Genomic DNA, 20,432 nt, shown 5'->3' with positions numbered 1-20,432 from the left:
ATGACAACACATACAACCCTATTTCTCTCTGAAATCTGGTTCCAGACCTGTGCTGGGTTGGTTTTCGTCAATCTGATACAATAGAGAGTTACCAGAGAAGCAGGAATCTCAACTAAGGAATTGCCTCCATAAGAATATCCTACGGTAACTACATGGGGCATTGCCTTGACTGGTATGTGAGAGTGCCCAGCTCACTGTGGGCAATGCCTCTGGTGAGCAGTTGGTCTGGGGTAGTATATGAAAGTAATCTGAGGAAGCCAGGAAGAACAAGGCTGTATGTAGTATTCCATCATGGTTCTGCTTCACTCTCTGCCTAAGTTTCCCTCAGTGATGGACTATGTATAACCTGTAAGCTGAAATAAATCCTCTCCTCACCAAGTTGGCTTTGGTCAATGTTCCAGCACAACTATAGAGAAGCAAGCAAGAATAAGACACAAATTGACAGCTGACAGCTGAAAAATCTCACGAAAGCATCTCAAACACAGGTCCAAAATTCAACTGGCTCATCATTGTTCAACCTCTCCTTCTCCTGAAACTGATACATATAGAACAGCATTGCACTGTCTATTGTGGGAAGGCCTTCCCTGAGAAGACATGACCTTCCCTACCCTCTTTACAGAGCATCACCAACAAACCAAGCATGATTCCACCAAAACTGGACTTATAAAACCAACAAGTCTACTATGTTTACCAAGTATAAGTGAGGGGTCACTATGGATATGATAAGATAAAAAGGGAGATTATGGAATCTACTTTTAAAAAGGAACTACTTGTTTTAAATAAGATAAGTAATGAAAATTTTTTGGTCTGAGTTTATCAGATGTTACTGGACTGGACATTGTTAATATATATAATGGAGTTTTTTGTCTGGATCTGTCAAATGTTAATGGACTAGACATTGTTAATGTAATCTTGACTGTATATTGCATATACTTATTGAAGATAGTTTTTTTTGTATTAGTTATAAGCTTTTTTAATTTTAGACAAAAAGAGAGGAAATGTGGTGGTATTGTGTTCCCCAAAATATTGTGTACTCTAATAAATTTATCTGGGGTCAGAGAACAGACAGCCACTAGATACAAAGGCTAGAAAATGGTGGCACTCACACCTTTAATCCTAGCATTCCAGAGATAGAAATCCCTCTGGATCTCTGTGAGTTCAAGGCCACATTGGAAAAAGCCAAGCATGGTGACACACGCCTTTAATCCCAGAAAGCCAACCTTTAATCCCAGGGAGTGGTGGTAGAAAGCAGAAAGGTATATAAGGCGTGAGGACCAGAAACCAGAAGCATTTTGGCTGGTTAAGCATGTGGCTGGTTAAGCTTCAGGCTTTCCAGCAGCAGTTCAGCTGAGAGCCATTGGGATGAGGACACAGAAGCTTCCAGTCTGAGAAAACAGGACCAGTTGAGGAACTGGCAAGGTGAGATAGCTGTGGCTTGTTCTGTCTCTCTGATCTACCAGCATTGACCCCAATAACTGGCCTCGGGTTTGATTTTATCAATAAGAACTTTTAAGAATCCTGCTACAGGTCACTAACAGGAGCATGGGTGACCCAAAGAAGCTATACCAACCAGAATATCTCACCCAGTATAGATGAAAACTGCCTCATAGCTAGGTAGATGGAGCCCCTCCTTTACTTAGCCTTCCATGTCTGTATACTAGGACACATCCCAAGAACACAGGGTCACAAGAAAATTATGGCAGATTTACATATAAATGACCAGGGAGTAAAAGGGGAGCTCCTGAAACATCAGGTGGAGGTGCAATACCCCTCCTAAGTCTCCTTCTCTGAGGAAATCCAATCCTAGAGTCTCTAACAAATAGCAGCTCTTTTGGTGAAGATGACAGCTTGCTTGGAGGGCAGCGCTCTACAACATGACCCAGCCAGCAACTCTAGACACTGCCTCTCCCTTTTTCACCAGCAACTACAAACACTGCCTTTCCCTTTTTCAGACACCCTCACCTTTCTACATCCCATCAGCTATCTTTCTATAAAGAAATAGTGAATAAGTTCAGACCAGGCTTTCCATGCCAAAAGGCAGGATCAAAGACATTACATGGGTACTCAGAGAGGAAGAATCCTCTTGGCAAAATTTAAAATTAGTAACACAAATAAAATGCAATTTTTGTAATACAAAACTATTAAGAAGAACAGAATTTCTTCTTTATGAAATAATAATGTTTTACTTAAGTATCAAAATAATTACAACTATATTTCTGTTGTACTAATATGTGACAAGATTTTACTTATTCCCTATTTTAAAAATGTCTTCACATACATAGGTAACCATAAATACTAGCAGCATTCATTCCACAAGCCTCTTAGTTGAGCAAATTCATCAGTAGGAAGCCCTTGTAGAATTCTGCTCTCCATATATATCTTTCAAGATGTCATTTACAATGCAGAGGAATTGTTTCCAATGTTGGTTCTGTGAGATGAGACAGTTCTCACTGCACACCTAAATGAACTTTGATATATGGAAATTGCCTTTGTTCTTGAAGACACTGAAAGGAACGGCTGTTAGGCTTGCAGGTACTGCTGGAATCATGCATCTGCCACAAATTGGGATACACTCAATGCCACGGTTTGGGGTTGGAGGCCTGCAGGGCAGTAGGCAGCTGGACAGGACTCTATTGTGAATATTGTTATCAGAATGACTTTATTGTAATAAAGTTCTATGCATAACTGTCACTTCTTAATTTTTCCTTATATTAAGAAATGTTGACAAGCCTTTGGCAAAATCTAATCCTCTGACGTATTTAGTAGGTAAAGGTGGTTCTACTGCATGAGAAACTTTGAACTGTGCCCTTGATCTTATAAAAAAAAAAAAAACACAACAATAATAAAATACACCAAGTGAGGTGGCATAAACATGTAATCCCAACATTCAGAAGCACAGGAAGGAGGGTCATTAGTTGCAGGACAGTCTGGGCTACAGAGACACTGTGCTCCCCAACAGAAAATAAGCAAACAAACCACAGTAACACTTGGCCATTGCTGAGTTATCTAACTGCTATATACTGGGGTTATTTGCAATTATCTAGTTTTGGTTCTTAGAAAAATTCAAGGAACCAACCATGTCTGAGTCTTTGAACAGCAAGTAAGGTTTAGCAATGACACTACTAGTTCAAAGTACACAAGGCGCTCTGCTCTTACATCAGCATCTATTTATGCATAACACTGGAAAACAAATACAAGTAACACCAGACAAATAGAGTGAGTATGACTACATGTGTGTATATATATACATAAGTATATATGTCCAAATATATGCTATCACACCTACATCGTGACTGTAAGCCTTTTTCCATACATATTTTTACCCCTGCCAGGTTTAACACATCCTAGCACATTCTGCCTCTGCTTATCTGAATCTGTGGTTTCTTAATTCTCTTGTAAATAAGAAACATTTGACAGTGGGACCCACACTCCACTCATCTTCATTTTGGTACAGTGAGTATGCCATGGCAATGAAAAATGGAGAAATAAAAACAGTGATATGCATTCGCTCCAGTCACCACTGAGATTACTTAGAGCTGGGATTTGTGGTATGCAGAGGAGGAATGCAAACACCCAAACCTCCCATCCAAGGGTCCTGAGGTCAAACACATGTGCAGAGGTTCAGCAGGAGAACTCAGTGCTGGGAGACAGCTGCACGCATGGCAATCATCTATTACAACAATCGGCTAGAGAAAAAGACGGGTGAAGCCTGGAGCAGCAGTGCAGGAGCCTTGAATTTCCTCAGAGATGACCCCAGTGAACATACTCCTTCCAGGAGACACACGAATGCAATATTTATGCCCAAGACAGCCTACTCGAGAGTCAGTCAAGAGATGTATTTTAGCCTTATCTGTCAAATTGGCAGGATCCCCGAAGAAAAGCCCATGCTCAATACCAAACAGGTAAAATAGTTTTATCTACATGACGAAAATTCTACAAGCTGAATTCCCACATGCTAACCAAATACCAAACTCACTGGCATATCCTCTAACCCTGGCACTTCCAGACATGCTCTGCCAAGTCTTTTCTGTTAAAAAGCACACATATTCTCTGTAGTAATGCTCCACTGCCACCAGACATGACTGTAAACACAGAGGATCAGAAGTTCAGTCCAGGGGGCTGCTTGCCCATACAACTCGAACAATATCAGATTTTGAATTTCGTGTCATTTTCATTTGTCTGAAATTATTATTCTTTGACATCCTTCCTCAGTTGTTTAAATACATCAAATCCTTTCTTAGATTACGAGCAATAGGGAGGCAGCATCCCCACTTGGCCTACATGGTGTAGTTTGCCAACCCTCACACAGCCTGTCCTGTGATTACTCCCCCCTCTTTTAACTGCCTTAGAAAGAATTTACACTGCCACTCTTTGAAGCTCAGAATTCTTCACTTCATCACTCTACCTGTCACATTTACACTACAGCTGCCCCACAGTATGCACACAAGATGTTTCCACTAAAAGTTGGGTCATAACACCTTCTGCACAAGCAGGAGGACCATGGTTCAGATACCCAACACCCACGCAAAAACTAGGCATGGCCTTTGCATACACAGTGCTAAGGAAGAACAGGGACAGGAGGCTTGCTGGCTCTTGCTGACTGCCAGTCTAGCCAAAGCAGCAAGCTCCAAGTTCTCCCAAGAGCAAGGTTGAACATGATAGAGCAAGGCATCCTATATCCTCCTCAGGCTTCCTCACTGCACACATATATGTATATACACCACACACATACTTCTGCTGAATATGCTGAGCAGTCTAATACAAAATCTAAAATTAAATGTTGACATGATCCCAGAAGTAGAGAATTCTAAACAGCAAAGTTATTTCACGCAAAACAAAATTACTAAGAAACAATGAATAAAATCATTTTCAAGCTATGTATATGACACATATGTAAACAAATTTCTTATCTGGATCCATTCAGAATATTTTTAAAAATCCAAAATATTTCTGACTCCAAATATTTTGGATAAGTGATACTCAACCTGTAACACAATTCTTCATACTTTAAAGATATTCTTAAAAAAATCAGGTAGGGTAGCCGAGAGCTGTAACCATAGTGTTGGGGTTACAGAGACAGGTGGATCCCTAAACTCAGTGGCCAGTCTAGCCAATTAATAAGAGTTCAGCAAGAGACCCTCTCAAAGAGGAAAAAAGATGAAGAGTAATTAATATAGGAAGATATGTGATGTTGACATAGGGCGTCAACACATAGGCACACAAGTAAACACAAATATCACACATACAAAAATAAAAAGTAAACCTCAAAGGACCATCTGTAAATATCTATGACTCAAAGTATGTATGTACGTATGTATTTAGGTGTGTATGCCCATGTGTGTACATGCAGTGGAGGCCTAAGATCAGCCTTGGGTGTGGTTCCTCAGGAAAGGTCCACTTAAGTTTTCAGAGACAGAGTCCCTCAATGGCCTACAGTTTACCAGTTTTGCTTTGCAACTTGTCAGCAGCTCCAGTTACCTGTCTCAGCCTACTTGGCTTTATAAGTAGAACCTGGGAATTGACCTCGTGTCTTCAAACATACATGGCAGGCACTTTACCAATTCATCTATCTCCCCTACTCCTCAAAGTATTTTTAAATTAACTATGGGTCTAATTTTGTAATACTCCTTTGCAATCATATAATTGAAAAGAATGCATATTTTTCAGGACAGATATACAGACATGTTATACAGTAATGATTTTTTTATTTGATGAGTTAAACAATACTTAAGGTAGAATTGTTTAACAAGAATATGTAATGAAATATTACATCTCGATTTTTCTTTCTTTTTAGAAAGAATGAGGTAAAAAGAATGTCATGTTTCAATGGTTTAAGAAAGTTCTATGAAGAAAGGTCATTTGCTAAAGAAAAGTAACTTAATGGCACATTTTTAAGGTCAATAGCAAATATGCCAAGTGATGGGAAAACACGCCTCTGGGGAAAATAATGTATCAAGTGTGTTGTATAATAATGTGTTGGAAATAGCCTATGAAAAAGGACTCTACAAAACTGGCTAAAGTCATCTATGATCTACATAATTCTATGAGGACGTTAAGTGGGAGATCAGAGAAGGGAATACACTTCCTTCTCTCAATGCAGCAAATACAGAGCACACACCTACACTTCCAGTCATATTGAAGAGTTGCTCCATTTCCACTGTGAATATTACATGAGCAGAAAGTGGCTTACAAACTGTACTAGACTATGAGTTTTACAGATGAATGCAACTATAAAGCACATACTTCTATTATTTCTAGATTTTCCATAAGATCTCAAAAACTAATACTGAACCCTAGGTAGTGCTGTCACATCTAATAAAGTACTTAGACCAAGACTCTTGACAGCTATAATTGAAACAGAATTCAAAAGAATAACATACGATAAGGGGTAGGGAGAAATGGGTGGATCAATAGATACAGGACAGTAAACATGACAGGATGTTCATGGTGGATGTTCATTGTCCACTGAAAAATTCCCTCACTGTTACTGTTTGAAATTTTTCTTAACTTTTCAGAAAAAAAAAAAAAAGGAAGCTTGCTGTACTGTCATAGACAAGCGTGAGGATGCACCTCAAAGGATGAAAACTGAACTCTATCTGTTGCCTCCATCTTTGGGTATCTGGATCCCCAGAGCCATTCTCAAGGTAGTGTCCTTCACACACTATCATCTGATGACTCATCTGTCTTATTCAACTCTCTTTTATTCTAATCTTGGAAGATCCTCTAATAGGAGTTTCCATTGATATTTCTGCTAGATTAAAATGAAAACCACCACCTGATGCTTTCTGGAATATGGAAAAAGGACATGAGTCTCCCCATAGGGGTCCACATTCTTCCATTGTGATATTTAATGATGAACATAAAAGAAATTCAACCAACTCTGTATATAGGCAAGCTCGCCCAGATCCCAAAGAAGTAAAGTAAGTAATCCCTGGGCTTAAACTCTGGCTAAGGGGATTAGGAAAGCGGTAGAGAAGGAAGGAAATCATAAATATCACTTCCTAGACCAGAAACAAGGTTTTATTTTAGTTTTGTGTTTTAGTTTTGGTTTTTTGTTGCTGTTGTTGTTGTTGTTTTAGTTTTTTGAGACAGAGTTTCTCTGTATAACCCAGACTGTTCTGGAACTCATTTTGTAGACCAGCCTGCCTCTGTCTCCTGAGTGCTGGGATTAGAGGGATATGCCACCACCACCACCAAACATAGACCATAAGTTTTAATGAGTGCTTGAATCCCTAAGAGTATAAACATGAGTTTCAAAGATTCTGTGACGTACATCAAAATATACAGAAATATTTTTAATTTCATTGTTATGGTGTGGAAGGATGGGAAAGGAAAAGGAAGAAAGGGTTTTCAGCGGTCCTCAGAAGTAAACAAAAAGTTATTTTTAATAAATTATTAATTGAAAAGGCACCTACACATGTAGGCATATTAACAATAAAGTGTTGAGGTGATGACATCCGCAATCCACGTCAATAAACCAGATGGACTAAGTTACCTAGGAAGGCAAACTGTCACACTGGCTCTTCATTATTTTCTTTGTACCCTCATAGCAAGCATTCAAGATTTGAATTATGGATAATAATGGTGAAGAAATTCTGTAAAATGTGTAAACATGGTGATACAGAGCAAGTAGTCAAAGGGTACATGTTATGGTTTGAGTAGGAGACATCTTCAGATTCACCTATTTGATGAATCAGCCCACACTGATGATGTTATTTGTAGAAGTTAAAGCCTGAGTGGTAAAGGTGTGCCCTTGGAAACTACAGCACAGCCTGACTTTCAGTCTCCTTTACTGTTTCACAGTCAGGCAGGATATGAAGAGACAGTAACCTCAAACAGATAGAGATGCTCCAGCCAGGATGACTTCTGTCTTAGTTAGGGTTTCTATTGCTGTGAAGAGACACCATGACCACGGCAACTCTTATAAAGTAAAATATTTAATTGGGCTGGCTTAGTTTCAGAGATTCAGTCCATTATCATTATGGCAGGACATGGTGCTGGAGAATGATCTGAGAGTACTACATCTTCATCCACAGGCAGCAGGAAGTAAACTGGGTTATTGGGCATAGCTCAAGCATAGGGGACCTCAAAGCCTGCCCACACAGTGATAAACTTCCTCCAAGAAGGCCACACCTACTCCAACAGAGCCACACCTCCTAAGTGCCATTTTCTTTCAGTCCACAACCTTCCCTTCAGGATGAACTGTAGCTTCTGTAACTAGGAGATAAAACAAGCCTCTCCTCCCTTCAGCTGCTTCTGGTAGGAATTTTGTCACAGTAAGGAAAAAACTGACTTCAGTGTTACCCCGAAGTGCCCAGTATGTGCTAATGACTGCCTAGGAAGCCTAGGATGTGTAACCTGGAGAATATGCACACGAACTGGGGGTGGAGGTGAAGTCCTCCAGTGGTCTGTGACCAGCAGGATACATAGCTCACCACTCTCTCCTACCTTCGTATTCATCACCATTATGGTTTATCTTCCTTCATATTCTAAAGAAAAAAATACCAGAATAGATGAAAATATGAAATTAGTTAAGGGGAAAAGCTAACACCAAAAGGCATTACAATGGAAATATTTATAAATTCCTAATAAATATCAAAAGATTTCAAGAAGCCAGGAGATGACAGTTTGAAAAGTTTCGCAGATACACAGAGGTTAAATTTAAAGAAGCGATTCTAAGACATGGAAGCCATAGATGCAGACTTAAAACCAAGTACAAATTAATCATCTTTCTCTATACAGAAACCTAGCATGAGAAATGAAAAGGTCAGGGACACACATCTCTCCGGGGAGGGCAGTGGGCACAGGGGACAACTTTGCAACATATCCCCTTCTAATCAGACTTCTCGACTCCCGCCACTTCACACCCCTGGGAGGGACAGATGGCTTTCTCCAAACTCAGAAGACCTGCTTTAATGGGAAAAGACACCATGTAATTGAACAGTTTACATTTAATAAATCAGATCAGTGTCCTGATTGCATTCTGTCCAGAGGAGACAATACTCCATTCACCAGTGAGGAAGCATCAGAAAGGCTTCAGATGCATTTGCCAACAGGTCCAACTCTCAGCTCAGCTCAAACACTCAGACCCAGATTCTTCTCCCTCAACCCACATACCCATCCTTCCTGTGTGAATTATGTACAGACATAAATTTCCATTCCCTTCAGGTCATTTTTTTTTTTTGCCAAATCAATTAATGTTTTGATATCCTTAGTAGTAAAACTGGTGTTTTGTCGGGTTTAGAGATGTATGAACCCAGCACATAAATACAGATGCGCAAAACCAACACCAATATAAAGATACAGAAGAGTCCCCTCACTATAACGTCCCCCAGCCAACACAGCCTGCAAATAGTTATAGGTGCTGCCCTTCCTTGAGGTACTTCCAACCACAGGAACCACTGAGCACCTCTCTGCTCTGCTGGCATGGTTTGGTCTTTGAGAGATTATCATATAGATACTTGACAGGTTTCCTCTCCATAAGGCTTTCAAGATCAATCCAGAAGGCAATAAAACCAGTACTCATTCTAGTCTGTGGTTCAACAGTCCTCAATTTGAAAGAAGGTAGCAGTTTACCCAATGATCCCACAAAAGACACAAGAAGGGCTTTCAGCTTGTTGCAATTAAGAAGGGAACTATAGTAAATTTTTAAAAACTAAGTATTTCATGTATGAGCAACACATTTACATCTTCTCCATCCCTCTCCTCCTTCCTCTGTCTCTGCTCCCCAGTTCCTTCTCAAATTCATGGCTTCTTATCCTTTATTATGGTTACATATATATTTAGATATAAATTTGTAAATTCAACCTGCTGAATCCTTTTAGAGTTGTTCATTATGCTCATGTGTTTGGGGTTACCAACGTGGTACTGGATAAACTATGAAGGAGGTTGTCCCTGGAGAAAACTGATTCTCCCTCTCTTAGAAACCATTAATTGCCTGTAGCTTATCTTATAGTGGTTGGGATCTTGTGTGATTTCCCTATCCACACTGGCTTATTTTTTGTTTTTTGTTTTGTTTTGTTTTGGGGGGTGGGGTGGGGTTGTTGTTAATTCTTCTTTTACATAATAAATACAACCCTACAACAGTTTCCACTCCTCCCAGTACCCTACCACTGCCTCTCTCCCCCAGATCCACTCTCCTCCATTTCCCTTCAGAAAAGAGCAAGTCTCCCAAGGTATCAACCAAACACAGCATAACAAGATATAATAAGACTAGGTACAAAGCCTCATATCAGGGCTGGACAAAGCAATCCAGTTGGAGGGAAAGGATCACAAGAGAAGGCAAGAGTCAGAAACACCCCCATTCCCACTGTTAGAGGAGTCCCACAAAAAAACCCAAGCTAACAACCATAACATATAAGCAGGGGACTTATACCACACCCCTGCAGCCACTGTGCTTTCTGTGGGCCTCTATGGGCCCTGCTTAGTTGAATCTGTGGGCTGTGTTCTCCTTGTGTCTTGGATACCTCTAGCTCCTATAATACTCCCTTCCATTCTTCTGCAGGGTTCTCCAAGCTCCATGGGGAAGAACCCTATGGAAATCTCTAATTTCGGCTCTCTCTGCCTAATATTTGGCTGTCGGTCTCTGCATCTGCTCCCAACAGCTGCCAGAGGAAGCCTTTCTAATGACAAATGGGCATGTTTTCAACTAGTGCTGAGGTTCTGCAGTTCTTGTTCAGACAGCACACTTGAGATTTCATGAGTGTGGCTTCCCTGTCATATCTAGAGGACACTACCATACGACAAATTTTCTGATACTCTCGGCTCTTTCTGAGTGCTCTTTTATGATGTCCCCTGAGTCTAAAGTGTAAGGTTGTGTTACAGGTATCAACTGGGGCTGGGGTACCCTGTGGTGGTATTGTGTTCCTGAAAATATTGTGCACCCTAATAAACTTATCTGGGGTCAGAGAACAGAACAGCCACAATATTAAACATAGAGGTTAGACAATGGTAGCACGTACCTTTAATCCTAGCATTTCAGAGGCAGAGATCCACCTGGATCTCTGTAGGTTCAAAACCACACTGGAAACACCCAGGCGTGGTAACAAGAGCCTTTAATCCCAGGAAGTGATGGCAGGAAGCAGAAAAGTATATAAGGCGTGAGGACCAGGAACTACAGCTGGTTAAGCTTTTTGGCTTTTAGCAGCAGTTCAGCTGAGATCCATTTGGATGAGGACTCAGAGGCTTCCAGTCTGAGGAAACAGGATCAGCTGAGAAATTGGTGAGGTGAGGTGGCTGTGGCTTGTTCTGCTTCTCTGATCTTCTAGCATTCACCCCAATTACTGGCATTAGGTTTGTTTTTATCAATAAGAACTTTTAAGATTCATGCAGTACCCCATGGTGATTTGTTCTCTGCACTTTGATCAATCGTGGCTTTCTGTAATCATCGCCATCTGCTTCAAAAGGTAATTGCTTTGTGAGGGATGAGATCTACACTTACATGTGGGTATAAGGATAAGTATTTAGAATGAAGCTAGAAATTTTACTGGTTTAAGAAAGAAGCAAAAGTAGGGTCTACTTTAGAGTCCATGGCCTCACCAGCTACAGGTAGTGGGCCAGGTTTAAAGTACCAGGTCATCCCTCCTATTGAACTGGCCTTGGCCAAATTAGGTGGCTGTTTGTTTACCTGCAGATAGAGTGCCACTGTTGCAGCTTTTGAGGTATTTGGCTGTTCTGTTCACTGCTGTAATTTGAAGATATTTCAGATGGGTAGGACTACTGATTTCACCTCGAATATCACATTCAGATATTATGAGAGCTTGTCCTCAGGGTAGGGGCTCTTGGGTCAGATCTAGCTCAACTTCTTCAAATTCCAAAGTGTCCAAAGTGTGTGGTGTTTTCACCAACAGGGTATTTCCTTCAGTTTCTATGGGGCAAGGGCCATAGGAGTACCCCATATTGTTTTGGAAATTTCATAGCCTCCACTAACCAATTACCCTAAAGAGGGTTTCCCATACCTGTCACTGGGGGTTTTGTTAGATAATCTATGACTTTTATAGGGAGCATTGTTACCTCAAGTTGTATAGCTTCATTTAAGACAGATACACACACATAATTTCAAGTAAACATAATATTCACTATAGCTTTTTTGAACATTCTTAATGTTATTTTTCTCTCCTCCCTCCCCTCTGCCCAATTTAAGTCTCTCCCAGCCTCATTTTTTTTTCTAAATCCTCCTTTATGGCATCTGTACCCTAATATTATCCTCCCTAAAGCTGTAGCCCCACTCCATGGTCCCATTTTACAATTCTGGCATTTGCAGTTACTACATATTATATGCTCACATCTGAAGATTTGGAGCTAAAACCCATAAATAAGAAAGAACGCATGTGGCATTTCTTTTGTGTGACATAAATTTTCATCCCCTACACCTCAAAGTAAAATATAGCCACATGACAAGTCTAAGCTTAACTTCTTGCCAATGCATATCTAAGTGAGGCTATACGAGAGAGTAGATGCTCCACATCTTCCCCACACCTCACTGCACCAAGACTGCATCTTTGCTAATCTAACAGCTTAGTTTAGGAGTCCTTGATAGTGATGCTTTTGAGAAAATACTTGACAAGCACTTGTTTCCATTGGGATCTCTTCTGTGGATGGTGCCTGTTCAAGGCTTTCAAATTGTGTTATTCTCCTGCTATTTTGAAGGTTCTTTTTATATTCTGGATAAATGTCACCAACCTGTGGCTTGCTTTGTATTCCGCAAATAGGAAGAGTCATAGAGAAAGAGCTGTCACTTTGATAAAGTCTACCTTTTGTCCTTTAATAGATCATGTTTTGTGTTTCATGTCTAGGATCTCTCTGCTTATCTGCAGGTTGCAAAAATGTTCTCCTACATTTTATTATACAGCTGTTAGAGTCTTTCCGTTTTCTGTTTGATCTCTACTGGTTTGACTGTTGTATACATGAGAAGTTAGAATCAAAAGGCTGTTTCTTTTCCTTTCCCATATGGATATTCATCATAATGAAAACCCTGCTTCCCGCCTTGAATGGACATTTGAACCTATAACAAAAATCAGTTGGCTGAATCTGTGTATTTCTATTTCTAGACTCACTATTGTGTTTCCAGTGGCTGATAAGGCTTTGCTCATCACTTCCACGCTGCTTTGGTGTGGCTATTTCACAAGGCCATGAGGTGGGGAATGGTATTTATCCAACTTTATTCATTCTCGACTGTATTAGAAAACTCTATTTCCTTTGTATATCTTCTACAAGAAAAAAAACTCCTATTGACATTTATATTGTGATCTCTTTAAAACTACCCATGAATTTGAGATTTGACATCTTTCCTACTTTATCTTCCAGTTCACGAATACTGCATGTAGTATTTAGGTTCATATAGGTCTTCCTTACTATCTGCAGACTTTTAGGTTTTAAAATACTTATGCTGCACAATATTTGTTACATTTTTTCCTAAGTATATAGTTGTTCTTGGAACAACTATGGAAAGAAAAATCTGCAGTTCCCATTTGTGCATTGCTGCCATATACAAATAGAATCATTTTGTGAGTTGATGTTTTATCCTTTCTAAAGCCAGAGTTCTAAGAGCTTTAGTGTAGATATCATGGGATTATCTGTGTAGATGATTATATGATCACTAAACATTTTTATTTTTCCAATTGCACAGGACTCTGGCCTGACAAAACCAATTAGAATGTTTTGGGAATGAGAAACTGAGGCAGTTACTAGCCTCGGGTACCATGCCTGAATAGAACGTGGACTCTTTAGTGTCAGACACAGCAGTCAATCCACAGCCGAGCACGTTCACCTCCTAGCTCTCCCATCCACTCTTTACCCTTTGAACTTGTGCTGCTGTGGACACAGCATGTTCCTGTACAAGTCTCAACAAACAAAGACCAGTTCAATAGTCAAGTAGGATACACTTTCACAAGAAAAACACAGCAGAGAAATCAAGTAGAAACTTATTGCGTGCTCCATTTCAAAGAATGCACCCAATTTACTGTACTCTATTCAGCATTATACCAATTTAGCACCAATTTGTACTAAAAATTCAATCCATGCAATATAAAATGTCTATGGGAAATAAAAGAAATAACATTAAAGTAAAGTCAATCATTTATGGTGTTTCTTCAAAAAGATTTAACTCATTCCTTAAGGCTGTCTGATGAAATTAGTAGTCAGCTTTTCTCAAACCTGCCTTCCATGAGAGTAATCAATCGAGTAAGTACTTTTCAGTTCTCCCAAACTTAGTACACAGCTATGAACATTCCACATCACCAAAAGATAACTAATTCACAACAATGGGAGCCTTAGGCCATTCCCTCAGGTGTGAATGTACTTTTCTCAGAAAACACTCACTGAGAAAGGCTGGAATACAGGGGCTGCACTCAGGAAGCATCAAGACAAACTGTGGAATGAAAATGCACTCTTGGCATCTGGAAATCCAGCCAGAAAAAGGTGTTGTCATCCAGAACACCAACACACTCAACAGTATAAGTGCTACAGAAAGAAATAAGACTACCAGGAAATATGAGTGGAAAAGGCAATGATGGGTGAGTGAAAGAAAAACAAATGAGAAGAGTAGCCACGGAATTCCTGTGAAGGTGCTCAGACAATGAAAAGAAATCTCAGCCTTCTCAATTTTTTTAAAGATCACTTCAATGTTTTCTTATTCTTGACACATTGACCAGTAGTGGGTTTCTGTGATAATAGTCATCTACTACAAGAAGCTCCCCTGATGAAGGATGAAGGTCTCACTGACCTATAGGTTTATCAATAAGCCATTAGGAGCCACTTTATTGCTGTGTCCAGTTAGTAGACTAATAGAAGTAGATTTTCCCCTATGGTCCATGGACTATCTGTCCATGGGTTCTGGGTCTCACTGATAATGTCAGTTGCGGGTTCTTCCTCAAGGAGCAGGCCTTAAATCCAATCAAAAGGCAGTTGGCTACCCCCATAACATTGCTGCCATTGTTGCATCAATGGACATATCTTGACAGACTAGTTATAATTACACCCATAGGTTCAAAATTAAGAGTACATTGATTACTTTTCTCCTCCAGTAACATGCACAACACCCACCAGTAGGATGAATGCTGGGATGAAGCATCAAATAAAATATCAGCTAAATTTCTCCATGTTCTATAACTCAAGTAATGGTGTCTTTAGCAATAGGATCTTAGCATCAAGTCCTGGAGGGTAACAACTAGTACTGCCAATAGCCTGTAATGTTTTGGGGGTCATCCATGAGACTCCATTTGCCAACAAATATGAACATAGGTGGGTAGGGAAGTAGAGAGGATCTGGGAGGAGTTAGAGAAGGGAGATAAATATAATGAAACTACATTGTGTGAAATTATCAATGAATAAATAAAAACTTTATTTTAAAAAGGAAAAAGTTCATCTTGCTGACTTTTTCTGTACCATCAAATGTAAATGGCCACAGTGATTCCTTTTTCTGGCGTTTTGACCTCTGTTTCAATACAAGTAGCATCAAATGTGGTTTTATAATGTCTTATAGACAACAAAACCTTCTAAACCAGCCACTAAGCCCCACATTTCTAAACCTTAAAGTGCATCACTCATAACACCAACTTCTATTTCTTTTTTATTTTTTCATTTTTGTGTTTGTTTGTTTATTATGTATGCAGTGTTCTACCTGCATGCCAGAAGAGGGCACCAGATCTCATTACAGATGGTTGTGAGTCACCATGTGGTTGCTGGGAATTGAACTCAGGACCTCTGGCCAACTTGTATTTCTTCTGAACCATCCTCTCCTGAAAGCTACGACAGCAAACACAGAAATGACATAGCATGTTCTCACTGAATGGGGAGCCCTTGGACTTCAGCTTCATTGTCTACATGGAAAATTTAAATTTCTACCATCTTCTCTACCTCTAAAGTCTACGACTATATATGCATCTTCCAGAAGGACTTTAATTAGCCAAGAACAGACTCATATTAAAGAGATGTGTGGGCACTTGGTATTTGGCCATGAGGCTATAAATAATAAAGGGACTTATTAAATATTTTGTAGAATTTACCCCTAATTAAAAGGAGGGGTTTTTTTTCACCTATCAGACAACTCTCAATAATTGGCAAAAGATCTTAAGCAGTATAACCCATTAAAAAATTGCTTAAATCAAGCTGTTGCTCACTATGTGGATTATACTATTCTGGTACCATTCAAGCATTTGCCATGGAACCATTCCAAAGAAAGAATCGAAAATCTGCATATTTACAATAGAAATCAATGGATCCAAGCAGTTATTTCTCATCTACTACACCAAAACGAGGAGGTATTTAATAAAACACGGCTATATATAAGTCATAAATTCAAAAGGAAAGAACAGCTGGAAATATAGAATATGGTGAGGGACAAAGGCAACAAAATAAAACTTTCAAAAAGAAAAGGTACAGAATAAAGAACAGAAAATGTAGACGTGAAAGGCAATTGATTAATGCAAGAAACCTATGGGAGTCTGCTTAACGGGTAAAGGGAATTTATTAGGAAAGAAAACTCACTAAACAGAATAGGAGAATCGTCACAGGCTCCTGGAAGGCTGGGGTACTATCCCACGCCTCTCTGCCGCCTGAGTCAGTCCCCACCATCCAAGCCCATGTGAGAGAGGAGAGTGGCAAAGTGTGTCTCAGGTCTTACGGGTAGCCCTGAGGCCATGCCCCAGGGGTGAGTACTTCAAGGTTATAGGCAGAACAGGTACCTGCTACATCTTGAGCGGCTGTACCTCAAGGTCATAGGTAAAACATATCCACTACAATTGACTTCAGAGAAAGGCAAATGCTCGGTTAAAGAAAAGAAATTAAGAAATTAGACAACACAATATGATTGTGCTTCAAATAAGCATTTGTAAAGTGCCTGGGTAAGTCCAGGACACAGCTGTACTATGTGGGAAAGATAACAAAACAGTGGTCAAATTAAAGAAGAACCAACTCAGAAATGCATCTGTTACTGGCTTTTCTCAATCTTCCTTGAATTTAATGTTAACAGAGTCCTAAATACATTAGTTACATTCCTAATAGAATACTTGAGCAAAATAGCAAGAGTAAACATGAAAATTAATCATTTGAAAAATAACTGAAGAACAAAATACATAATGGAAGTCCATTCTACACAAAGACACCCACTGTGCTATCAAAGCCACTGCTGGACACCCCAGAAGTGTTAATAAGCTTGATCGTGCAGCACGGGAGCCCCAGGGCCCTCTTTCCTCATGGGCAGTTGTTACAGACAGGCATCTCCCTTCCCAGGAGTTGGCATCAGTCTCCACAGCAACCTGTCTTTCAGTTCTTTTGCCTCTTTCCTCTGTAAATAATGAGAATTAAGGTAGGGAAATATAAATAAAGAAAAAACTCAAAACTAGAAATATAAAAAAGAAAGACAGAAAAGAGCTTTAACAATTTTCCACTCTGGAAGTGACATCAATGGCTATTCTAAAGAATAAGCATAAGGGCATTAAAAATATAATCAGTCATCCACACTTTAGAGTAAGAGCAATATGCAATTGGAGGCACTTAAATTCTCACCACTAGCTCATTATCCGAAACAGTGCCACTAGCTACCCAAACATTCATGTTGAACACTACTACCTCCCAAGCCCAGTTCAGCTACCTTCTATTGTAGGAAACCTGTTATACATTCTGGACAGTTGTGGTAGTTTCAAGGAATGTAACTCTAAGTCCCGAATACATAAACAGCAACATTATCACAGACAACAGAGTAAAAGTTATTTACCAGTGAGCTAAGAAATTACATTGCAAGACCCTCCAGCGCAGTGGTTTAGGATTAGGTCTTGTTTGTTCACCATGTACAGTGTCCAAGTACTCTGCACATTAACAGAATGAACAAAGGATAATTTAGTGGATATGCAAACAAATAAATAACATGCTATTAGTGTGATTAGTTATCTTCCGGCTACAAGGTCCATTCTTGTATTATTGTATATATACTTTCACAAATTTATAAACATGTAGAGGAAAATAAAAGAGAAAAAGAATAGACGAAAATACCACTACAGGCAGAACTACACATAAAAGGCATTTTACAAGGTAAAAACAAACAAACAAAAATTCCACATAAACTCATATTATCTTATGACTAATACCTACTTTAGGTTAGCCTTTTAAAGTCATAAAAATATACATTACAAAAAACTAAATCACATATGTTGTTTTAAAACTGAAACCAGGAATTCTTACAAATGACCTTATTGTAAAACCAACTTTCTCAGTGGACCTATAGGAAAAACATGCATTCCTCAGAGACTATTTCATCAGATAAAGTAAATGAGGTCTTAACTACATGCACTATTGCCTTTTTAAAAAGCCAAATAAAACATTGTGCTTTGTCAGGGTTAGAAAAAAAATAAACCCACTGAGGCTACCATGCTGATACCGTAGTAAAATGAAAGCAAAGTGGTTTTCAAAGTAAATATGGGGTATGTGTTATTCTAGTGGTGGAGAGAGCTGACAGGCCTGCCGAACGTTACATGTGTATCCAATTACACATCATTTTGGTCGAACTACATACTTGGTCCCACCCCCCTTCAGACCAAACTGGGAAGTAGTTTTCTCGAAGCAACAGGCCCATCTACAGAAGGCCCTTGATATATCCAACCACATTTACTGATTCTTTGCACACAGAACCCAGTCCCATGGGCCACAATGCAAATAGAGGCTTGAAAGGAGAAACTAAGAAGGCATGAAGGGCCAGGACAGTGGGCATCATTTGTAAAACAATGTATATGATTTAAAAGTCCCATCCTTCAACTATCTCATGAAACTACAATGTTTTTAAAAGTATAGTCTCACTGTGTATCCTAGGCAGGCCTGAAATGTGTAATTCTCCTACCTCAGCCTCCTAAGTGCTGGGATCACACATAGGTGCTGCCACACAAAGCCATCAAACTATTTCCAATCCCTCCCCCACCACCGTCTTATGAAAAACCCCAGAACACTGATCTCATCATCATTTTACACACAAGTGGCCGTTTACAGTCAATGCTATTGCTCATGGATTTGGTTTCATTGTCAACCCTCCTTTGACTGCCTCTGAAGCCATCTACAAGATAAAGTAAGACATAGCCTCCACGTAACATTCCAAGGAAGCCCTCTCCAACATCCCAACAATCCACCATCATGCTAAGGTGCCTTTCTTCATTTCTACACTACCAGACTGCACAGTGTTATAGCACTGCTTTGAGTTTGTGTCTTTGCCTTTTGCTGTGGAATTCTCAGGAGACATAAATGAACTCCTGTTATCCATAATAATGGAAAATTATCAATCACATTTGAACAAAGGTAAAAACAATACAAAATAAGTAAATATCCTGATATAAACTCTTAGATTTCCTTAACAAACAAACACAGAAGTCTTTTACATATGTAGGTAAGCTGTTATTTTCTTAAGACTTATTTTATTTTATGTATATGAATGTTTGTCTGCATGTGTATACAACATATGTGTGCTTGGCGCCATGATGGCCAGAAAAGGGCATGAGATCCCCTGGAACTGGAGTGACCGACAGTTTTGAGCAGCTACATGGGTGCTGAGAACTGAGCCTTGATCCCCTGCAAGTGCAGTAAGTGCTCTTAATCCCTGAGTCATCTCTCCAGCCCCCAGGAAGTTGATGCTTCAAATCAAAAGTTAAAAAACTTTCTAAATTGTAAATGCATCTCTAAGTTGTTATACCCATGCTTGTCCACACCATACAATCTGTGCAATAACCTGAATAAACTGTCAATCATTTCACTCAACTTCTTTAAACGCATATCTATAATGGTGGGTGTAACTTTCAGTATCGTTACTTCAGGTTTTTCTTAAATCCAAATTCAAACTTATTCTCTCATCTTCAAACTAAATAGTTTTGTTAATAAGAAAAATTATAATCAAGTAATATTGTTTTACTAAGGGCAAGAGAATCCTTTAACACAATAGGATTGAACTGATTTTTAAAATCATACTTTATATATGGCAGTGATCAATACATACCCATGCATGTATATATATAGATATACATATTCATTGCAAAGTTTACATAAAATAGTAGTTATATGAAGAAAAATGTACAAAATTTAATATTAAAGCTATCCTAACATTGGCTAGCATTTGTTAACTGAATGACTCACTTTAAGAACATTTATTGAGCCAGTATTTGGAAGTTCTGAAGTTTAAGGATAATTACATAACAGGTATGGGCCAATAGTGCCATCCACTGTTCCTATAAAGATCTTTCCCAAATACAGCTTTATAATGCATAAAAAAATCTATTGCATTGAAATCTCATTTGTATAATATTTGAATGAAAGTAATATATTTTGAGACTCCAGTGATGACATGAAAAGAACAACAAATTTCAAGATAAATAGTTTTGGGCTGAAAGAGTAAAAGTGTTACAAGTTGAAGATATTTAATTGTTGAGGATGTTTCATTTTTGTTTTCAACAACAACAAAA

At 39.1% G+C, this 20,432-nt stretch overlaps 1 protein-coding gene and 1 long non-coding RNA gene across 2 annotated transcripts in view; both read right to left on the bottom strand.

The window, feature by feature from the left end:
- Cdkal1 (CDK5 regulatory subunit associated protein 1 like 1) overlaps nt 1-20,432 on the bottom strand; it is a 571,051-nt gene that overhangs the window by 356,285 nt on the left and 194,334 nt on the right.
- Nucleotides 16,920-18,751, bottom strand: LOC119088031. Its single transcript, XR_005091587.1, has 2 exons — nt 17,714-18,751; nt 16,920-17,284 (listed from the first exon to the last, which is right to left on the bottom strand). It is a non-coding gene; the product is annotated as an uncharacterized LOC119088031 (long non-coding RNA).

The sequence above is a fragment of the Peromyscus leucopus genome, chromosome 5 (genome assembly GCF_004664715.2).
Source record: "Peromyscus leucopus breed LL Stock chromosome 5, UCI_PerLeu_2.1, whole genome shotgun sequence".
In the NCBI taxonomy this organism is placed as follows: Eukaryota; Metazoa; Chordata; class Mammalia; order Rodentia; family Cricetidae; genus Peromyscus; species Peromyscus leucopus.
The sequence above is the reverse complement of the archived record's forward strand: the minus strand, read 5'-3'. Positions and strand labels throughout refer to the sequence as shown.